General features: G+C 40.0%; 1 pseudogene across 1 annotated transcript; it reads right to left on the bottom strand.

Moving 5' to 3' along the window:
* Positions 1–597: 597 nt before the first annotated feature.
* Positions 598–845, bottom strand: LOC308239767 (small ribosomal subunit protein eS27-like; annotated as a pseudogene). The gene has a single exon. The product of its transcript is annotated as a small ribosomal subunit protein eS27-like (transcript).
* Between the last annotated feature and the right edge of the window lie 7,211 nt (positions 846–8,056).

Below are 8,056 nucleotides of genomic sequence, written 5' to 3' on the forward strand. Positions count from 1 at the left end.
TACAAACATAGATAGTATAGCTTACTACTCACCAAGGCTATATGGTATAGCCTATTGCTCTTAGGCTACAAGCCTATACAGAATAGTACTGTATAAAACAATAGGAATTAAATCAAGCATAAGAGAAAATGATGAAATCAATAGGCTTGGTAAACACTATATCTAAGAGGCTGCTGCCAGTGTAACACAGCATACTGTTTTACAGTAAACTTTATTACATAAGCAGAAAAAGTACACTCTAAAATAACAACCCCCCCCGGCTGGTGTGGCTCAGTGGTTGAGCATCGACCTAGGAACCAAGAGGTCATGGTTCAATTCCTGATCTGGGTACATGCCTGGGTTATAGACTCAATCCCCAGTGGGGTCCTGCAGGAGGCAGCTGATCGATGATGTTTCTCTCTCATTGATGTTTCTATCTCTATATCCTTCTCCCTCTCTCTCTCTCTCTGAAAATCAATAAAGAAATATTTTAAAAATAAAAATTAGAGTATAGTAAATATGTAAACACATAATTCTCAATAAATACTAGTTCCTTTTTTAAAAATCCAAAATGTGTTTATTGGAATGGTTCCCCACTCATCTTGATTTGAGGTGCTTTTAGTGCTGCTTCCTTCTGAAGAAGTGTCCTTCTGTAAGCCTTGCTTTTCCTCCTGTAGAGGCTGACAGAGGACAGTGGAGCAATCAACACACAAAACTACCGTTTGTGCAGGGCTAAAGACGGTAGTGATTTTATAGCATCCTGGGCATTTTACATCCATGAAGTAGGCATTGGGGCTCTGCACCAGGTGCTTACTGTGTTTCCTCTTCTCTTCTGGAGATGGATAGAGATCTTTAGGGAGAAGCATCTTGTCATAGGGAAGTCATCACCCCAGAAAGGCAATACTAGTTCCTTTTAAGAATGCATGAAGGGGGTATAATCTGGACATTAATCCTCTCCTTTTGGAACAACTAGACCCACTAGATAGTAGGAAAGTTATGTGGAGTTTAAAATACATTATTCTTCATTGTTCTACATCAAGCATGTCAAACTCAAAGGCTAACACAGCCCAGATAAATGAGGCATGTGGCCCATGGGCCACGAGTTTGATATGCTTCTTCTACATATTAGCCCAGGGTAAACATTTAGAGAAATGAGATATTTGAAGTACTCAGAAAATTCTTAATAGATAACAAGCATTCTAATATTAACTTATTTTCCATGTTGTTAGGGCCTGAATGTATCTCCCAAAAATTTATATGTTGGCCTTTGGGAAGTAATTAAATTTAGAAAAAAATATGAGGGTTGTGCCTTCATGATGGGACTGGTGTCCTTTTCTTAAAAGGACGAGATTTGAGAGCTGGCATGCTCACTGACACTCTTTCTTGCATTTTCTCTCTCCCCTCAAGTGAGCACACAAAAAGATAGATCAGCCCGAGCTGGTTTGGCTCAGTGGATAGAGTGTCAACCCACAGACTGAAGGGACCCAGGTTTGATTCTGGTCAAGGGCATGTACCTCAGTTGCAGGCTTGATCCTCTGCCCATGTCTGGGCATGTGTGGGAGGCAACCAATCAATGTGTCTCTCTCACATCGATGTTTCTCTCTCTGTCTCTCCCCCTCACTTCCACTCTCTGTAAAAATCAATGGAAAAATATCCTCGGGTGAGGATTAACAAGAGAGAGAGAGAACTATAGTAAGGTCATGTGAGCACACAGTGAGATGGCAGCTCTCTACAAGCCAGAAAGAGGGCCCTCAAGGAGAACTGAATTTTTTGGCACCTTGATCTTCAACTTCCCAACCTCTAGAACTCTGAGAAATAAATATCTGTTGTTTAGACCACCCAATCTATGGTATTTTGTTATAGCAGCCCTAGCTATCTGAGACATGTATATAAAATAATATTTTTGAAAGAGCACTTATCCAACCTTGAAGACACTTTTGGAAAACCTTACATTTTTAAAAACTTATAATTGTCATTTGTTCCTCACCAAGGCTATGCAAAGGTGCCTAGGGAAAATTAGTGCATTAAAAATCTACTAATGATATACTTAAAATATCCATCTTAGTGCCTAGTATATAATAAATAATTAATAAATATTAATCCCCTGCCCTTGTCTATACAGTAATGTGCATGCAAAAAAGAAACTCCACTTATGGAGCTTACTGGAATTATATCCAAATACAGAAGGGAAATTGAGCTTTGATTCTATTTTCTTTTTTCTAAATCACATAATCTTGATAGTAGAAATCAGTTTCTCCAAAGGTAGGATATGTGCCAAAAGAATATGATGACTAAAGAAATTCAGCTTTGAGCACAATGATATTAAAACACAGCACAAGAACTATCAAAGGGCAAGGAAGGAATTTGGCTACCTTCCCCAATGCAGTCAGGATAGTTCTGTGCTGAATCAAGATAAAAGAGAAGCCATAGTGTATGGCTCAGTGGTTGAGCATGGACCCAAGAACGAAGAGGTCACCGGTTTGATTTCCAATTGGGGCACATGTCCTGGTTGTGGGCTCAGTCCCGGGTAGGGGTTAAGCAGGAGGCAGCCAATTGATGTTTCTATATCTTTAGCCCTCTCCCTTCCTATCTCTCTAAACTCAATAAAAAAATATTTTTTTAAAAAAAGCAATAAGTGGAAGAGACAAAATAGAATGATTCAAAGTACAAATAACATGTTTATAATAGAATACTATGTAGCTAATATTAGAATGGTGTACAAGAAATTAAAGCAGAGAGAGAGAAGGAATAATGGCGGCGGAATAGACAGACGTGTTCCGAGCCTTGTCCAGGAGCAGAAAGAAAGAACAGCTGAGGGTCGCACTAGGAGTGTTTGTTGGCTGGTTGGGAGACAGCTGAATTCCAGAAGGAGGTGGGGGACTGCTAAACGGGGTTCCCCTGACCTGGCAGCACCAACTGAGGCTGGGTCCCCTGCCGGAGCTGCGGGGTTGGACACGGAGTCTGCGCCATCTTGATCCGGAAAGTGGAGCTTATCGGAAGCCTGAGAATCCACAACTGCGGCACCCAAGGAACAGCTGCAAGCCCCAGAACAACGCTCCCCAACTGGCGCAAACACACGGGTTCAGAGGAGCTCTACACTCCACCACGGAAAGGTCAGATTTCGCCTGGGATAAGGTGAGGTCTCTGGTCCCGGAGGGAGAGAGGAACGCGCGTTTTGCGGGAGCTGGAGGACCAGGGAAGTCTGTGCCTAGAAAAATCCGTGGCTGTAGGGGCTGGCGTGATCTGTGATTGTGGAAAGGGGTCCTCAGAGCTGCTAAGAGAAGGGCACTCTAAAAAGCAACCCATTTTGATCTGAAGTGCAGGGACACCCTAAGAATTTCAGGCAGCCCCTGCGTTCCCTGGGTGCCTGGGCTTATGCGCAGTCCCGGAGTTCGCACAACTGGGCTTTTTCCTCTTGAAATTCTTGCTTCTGATTACTAAGCCCAATACATAGGATCACCCAGTTGGGGACACCCTGGGAGACTGCAGGGGAAAGTTGTTTTTCTGGAACCTGGGGATCGGAGCAGGGAGTGACCATCGGAGAGTCAGCTCTGAGGGAGCCCACTCCCACAAACCAGTAGCGAGTGCCACAGGGAAAGAAGGCTCTAACACTGCCTAGAGAGGCCATAGATAGACCCGGAAGTCAATCCAGAAACACTGCCACCCAGGGGCTGAATCACAAATTGACTCTTGTGTAATCAAAAATAAAGGAATATGAGAAATTAAGACACACCGCCTGCTTAAAATCAGGACTGGCTTACAACACCGAAGAGCAGTGGATCGCAGGGAACTGCAATACTGTCTGGACTGAGAAACAGGCGTGCCAAACAGAAAAACAGAGGAAATGAATGACCTTCACTACTTCACATTTTATTTTTACCTTTTATTTTTTTTATTTTATTTATTTATTTATTTATTTATTTTTTATTTTCATTTTTTGCATCTTTTATTTATTTATTTATTTTTTCAAATTTTTATTAAGGTATTATATGTGTACATATCTTACCATTGCCCCCCACCCCCACCCCACTCCCATACATGCCCTCACCCCCCAATGTTTTGCATCCGTTGGTTACTCTTATATACATGCATATAAGTCCTTCAGTTGATCTCTTATTTCCCCCACCTCTCCCTAACCTTACCACTGTAATTTGACAGTCTGTTTGATGCTTTACTGCCTCTGTAACTATCTTTTTGTTCATCAGTTTATAATGTTTTTCATTATCCCCAAATGAGTGGGATCATGTGGTATTTTTCTTTCATTGACTGGCTTATTTCACTTAGCATAATGTTCTCTAATTCCATCCAAGTGCCTACAAATGGTAGTAATTCCTTCTTTTTTACGGCAGCATAGTATTCCATTGTGTAGATGTACCATAGTTTTCTGATCCAGTCATCTGCTGATGGGCACCTAGACTGTTTCCAAATCTTAGCTATTGTAAATTGTGCTGCTATGAACATAGGGGTGCATATATCCTTTCTGATTGGTGTTTCTGGTTTCTTAGGATATATTCCTAGGAGTGGGATTACTGGGTCAAATGGGAGTTCCATTTTCAGTTTTTTGAGGAAACTCCATACTGTTCTCCACAGTGGCTGCACCAGTCTGCATTCCCACCAGCAGTGCACGAGGGTTCCTTTTTCTCTGCATCCTCGCCAACACTTGTCGTTTGTTGATTTGTTGATGATAGACATTCTGACAGGTGTGAGATGGTATCGCATTGTCATTTTAATTTGCATCTCTCTGATGATTAGTGACTTTGAGCATGTTTTCATGTGTCTCTTGGCCTTCCTTCTGTCTTCTTTCGAAAAGCTTCTATTTAGGTCCGTTGCCCATTTTTTTATTGGATCATTTATCTTCCTTTTATTAAGTTGTATAAGCTGCCTGTAGATGTTGGAGATTAAACCTTTATCAGTGATACCATTTGCAAATATGTTCTCCCATACAGTGGGGTTTCTTGTTGTTTTGTTGATGGTTTCTTTTGCTGTGCAAAAGCTTTTTATTTTGATGTAGTCCCATTTGTTTATTTTCTGTTTGGCTTCCATTGCCCTAGGGGCAGTATCAGTGAAAAAGTTCTTTTGGCATATGTCTGAGATTTTGCTGACTGTGGATTCCTCTAGTATTTTTATGGTTTCCCGTCTTATATTTAAGTCCTGTACCCATTTTGAGTTTATTTTTGTGTATGGTGTAAGTTGGTGATCTAGTTTCATTTTTTTGCATGTATCTGTCCAATTTTCCCAACACCATTTATTAAAGAGACTGTCTTGACTCCATTGTATGCTCATGCCTCCTTTGTCAAATATTAAATGCGCATATTGGTTTGGGTCGATATCTGGATTCTCTATTCTGTTCCATTGATCTATATGTCTGTTCTTGTGCCAGTACCAGGCTGTTTTGATGACAGTGGCTTTGTAATACAGCTTGAAATCTGGTATTGAGATCCCTCCTACTTTATTCTTCTTTCTCAGGATTGCTGTGGCTATTCGGGGTCTTTTTTTATTCCGGATGAATTTTTGGAGAGTTCTTTCTAGGTCTGTGAAATACGCCGTTGGTATTTTAATGGGGAGTGCATTGAATCTATAGATTGCTTTGGGTAGTATGGACATTTTAATGATGTGGATTCTCCCAATCCATGAACATGGTATGTTCTTCCATCTGTTTACATCTTCCTCTATCTCTTTTTTCAGTGTCCTGTAGTTTTCCGCATATAGGTCTTTTACCTCCTTGGTTAGGTTTATTCCTAAGTATCTTAATTTTTTTGGTGCGATGGAAAATGGGATTGCTTTTTTAGTCTCTCTTTCTGTAAGTTCATTGTTGGTGTATAGAAATGCCATAGATTTCTTGGTGTTAATTTTGTATCCTGCTACATTGCTGAATTCATTTATTAAGTCTGTTAGTTTTTTGATGGAGTCTTTCGGGTTTTTTATGTACAATATCATGTCATCTGCAAATAAGGACAGCTTTACTTCTTCTTTTCCAATTTGGATGCCTTTTATTTCTTCTTCTTGTCTAATTGCAGTGGCTAATACTTCCAGTACTATGTCAAACAGGAGTGGTGAGAGTGGGCATCCCTGTCTTGTTCCTGTTCTGAGGGGAAATGGTTTTAGTTTTTGCCCATTGAGTATGATGTTAGCTGTGGGTTTATCATATATAGCTTTTATGATGTTGAGGTATGATCCTTCTATTCCCACCTTGTTGAGAGTTTTTATCAAGAAAGGGTGTTGGATTTTGTCAAATGCTTTTTCTGCATCAATTGATATGACTATGTGATTTTTATCTCTCAATTTGTTTATGTGATGTATCACATTTATTGATTTGCGGATATTGAACCATCCTTGCATTCCTGGGATAAACCCTACTTGGTCATGGTGTATGATCTTTCTGATGTACTGCTGGATCCTATTTGCTAGAATTTTGTTGAGGATTTTGGCATCTACATTCATGAGGGATATTGGCCTGTAATTCTCTTTCATTGTGTTGTCTTTATCTGGTTTTGGTATTAGGGTGATGCTGGCTTCATAGAAGGAGCTTGGAAGTGTTCCTTCCTCTTGAATTTTTTGGAATAGTCTGAGGAGGATAGGTTTTAGTTCTTCCTTGAATGTTTGGTAGAACTCTCCTGTGAAGCCCTCTGGCCCCGGGCTTTTGTTTGCCGGAAGCTCTTTGATGACTGCTTCAATTTCTTCCATAGTTACTGGCATGTTGAGCTGTTTAGATTCTTCCTGATTGAGTTTTGGAAGGTTATATTTTTCTAGGAATATGTCCATTTCCTCCAGGTAGTCCAGTTTGTTGGAATAGAGTTGTTCGTAGTATTTTTTAACAATCCTTTGTATTTTGGCAGGATCTGTTGTTATTTCACCTCTTTCATTTCTGATCTTGTTTATTTGGGTCCTCTCCCTTTGCTTCTTGGTGAGCCTGGCTAGAGGTTCATCAATCTTGTTTATCCTTTCAAAGAACCAGCTCTTGGTTTTGTTGATCTTTTGTATTGTTTCTTTGGTCTCTATGTCGTTTATCTGTGCTCTGATCTTTATTATTTCCTTCCTTCTGCTTACACTGGGCTTTTCTTGTTGCTCTTTTTCTAACTCTTTGAGTTGTTGGGTTAGGTAATTTATTACCCCTGTTTCTTGTTTTTTGCAGTAGGCTTGTAGAGCTATGAACTTCCCTCTCAAGACTGCTTTCGCTGTGTCTCATAGATTTTGGATTGTAGTGTTTTCATTGTCATTTGTTGTCATGATGTTTTTTATTTCTTCTTTGATCTCTCTGGTAACCCAGTCATGGTTTAATAGCATGCTGTTTAGTCTCCATGTGTTTGATTTCTTTGGGTTGTTTTTATTGTAGTTGATTTCCAGTTTTATGCCACTGTGGTCTGAGAAGATGCTTGATATGATTTCTATCTTCTTGAATTTGAAGAGACTTTGCCTATGTCCCAACATATGGTCTATCTTTGAAAATGACCCATGTGCGCTTGAGAAGAATGTATATTCTGTGGCTTTGGGGTGAAATGTTCTGAAGATGTCAATTAATTCCATCTGGTCTAGTGAGTCATTTAGGATTGATGTTTCTTTGCTGATGTGTTGTTTAGAGGATTTGTCCGATGGTGATAGTGGGGTATTAAAGTCTCCTACTATGATTGTATTGCTGTCAATGTCTCCCTTGATATCTTCCAGGAGTTTTTTTATGTATTTGGGTGCTCCTGTATTGGGTGCATATATGTTTACCAGAGTTATTTCTTCTTGTTGGATTGCTCCCTTTAGTATTATGAAATGGCCTTCCTTATCTCTTGTTATGTCCTTCAGTTTGAGATCTAATTTGTCAGAAATAAGTATTGCTACCCCAGCTTTTTTTTCAGTTCCATTTGCCTGGAAAACCTTTTTCCATCCCTTCACCTTCAGTCTGTGTGCGTCTTTTTTTCTGAGGTGGGTTTCTTGTAGACAGCAGATATATGGGTCGTGTTTTCTTATCCAATCCGTTACCCTATGTCTTTTGATTGGGGCATTTAATCCATTTACATTTAAAGTTATTATTGACAGGTACTTATTTATCGCCATTCCTATTCTTTACCCCTGTGTTACTTCTTCGCTT

This window comes from Plecotus auritus, assembly GCF_963455305.1.
Source record: "Plecotus auritus genome assembly, chromosome: X".
NCBI lineage: Eukaryota > Metazoa > Chordata > Mammalia > Chiroptera > Vespertilionidae > Plecotus > Plecotus auritus.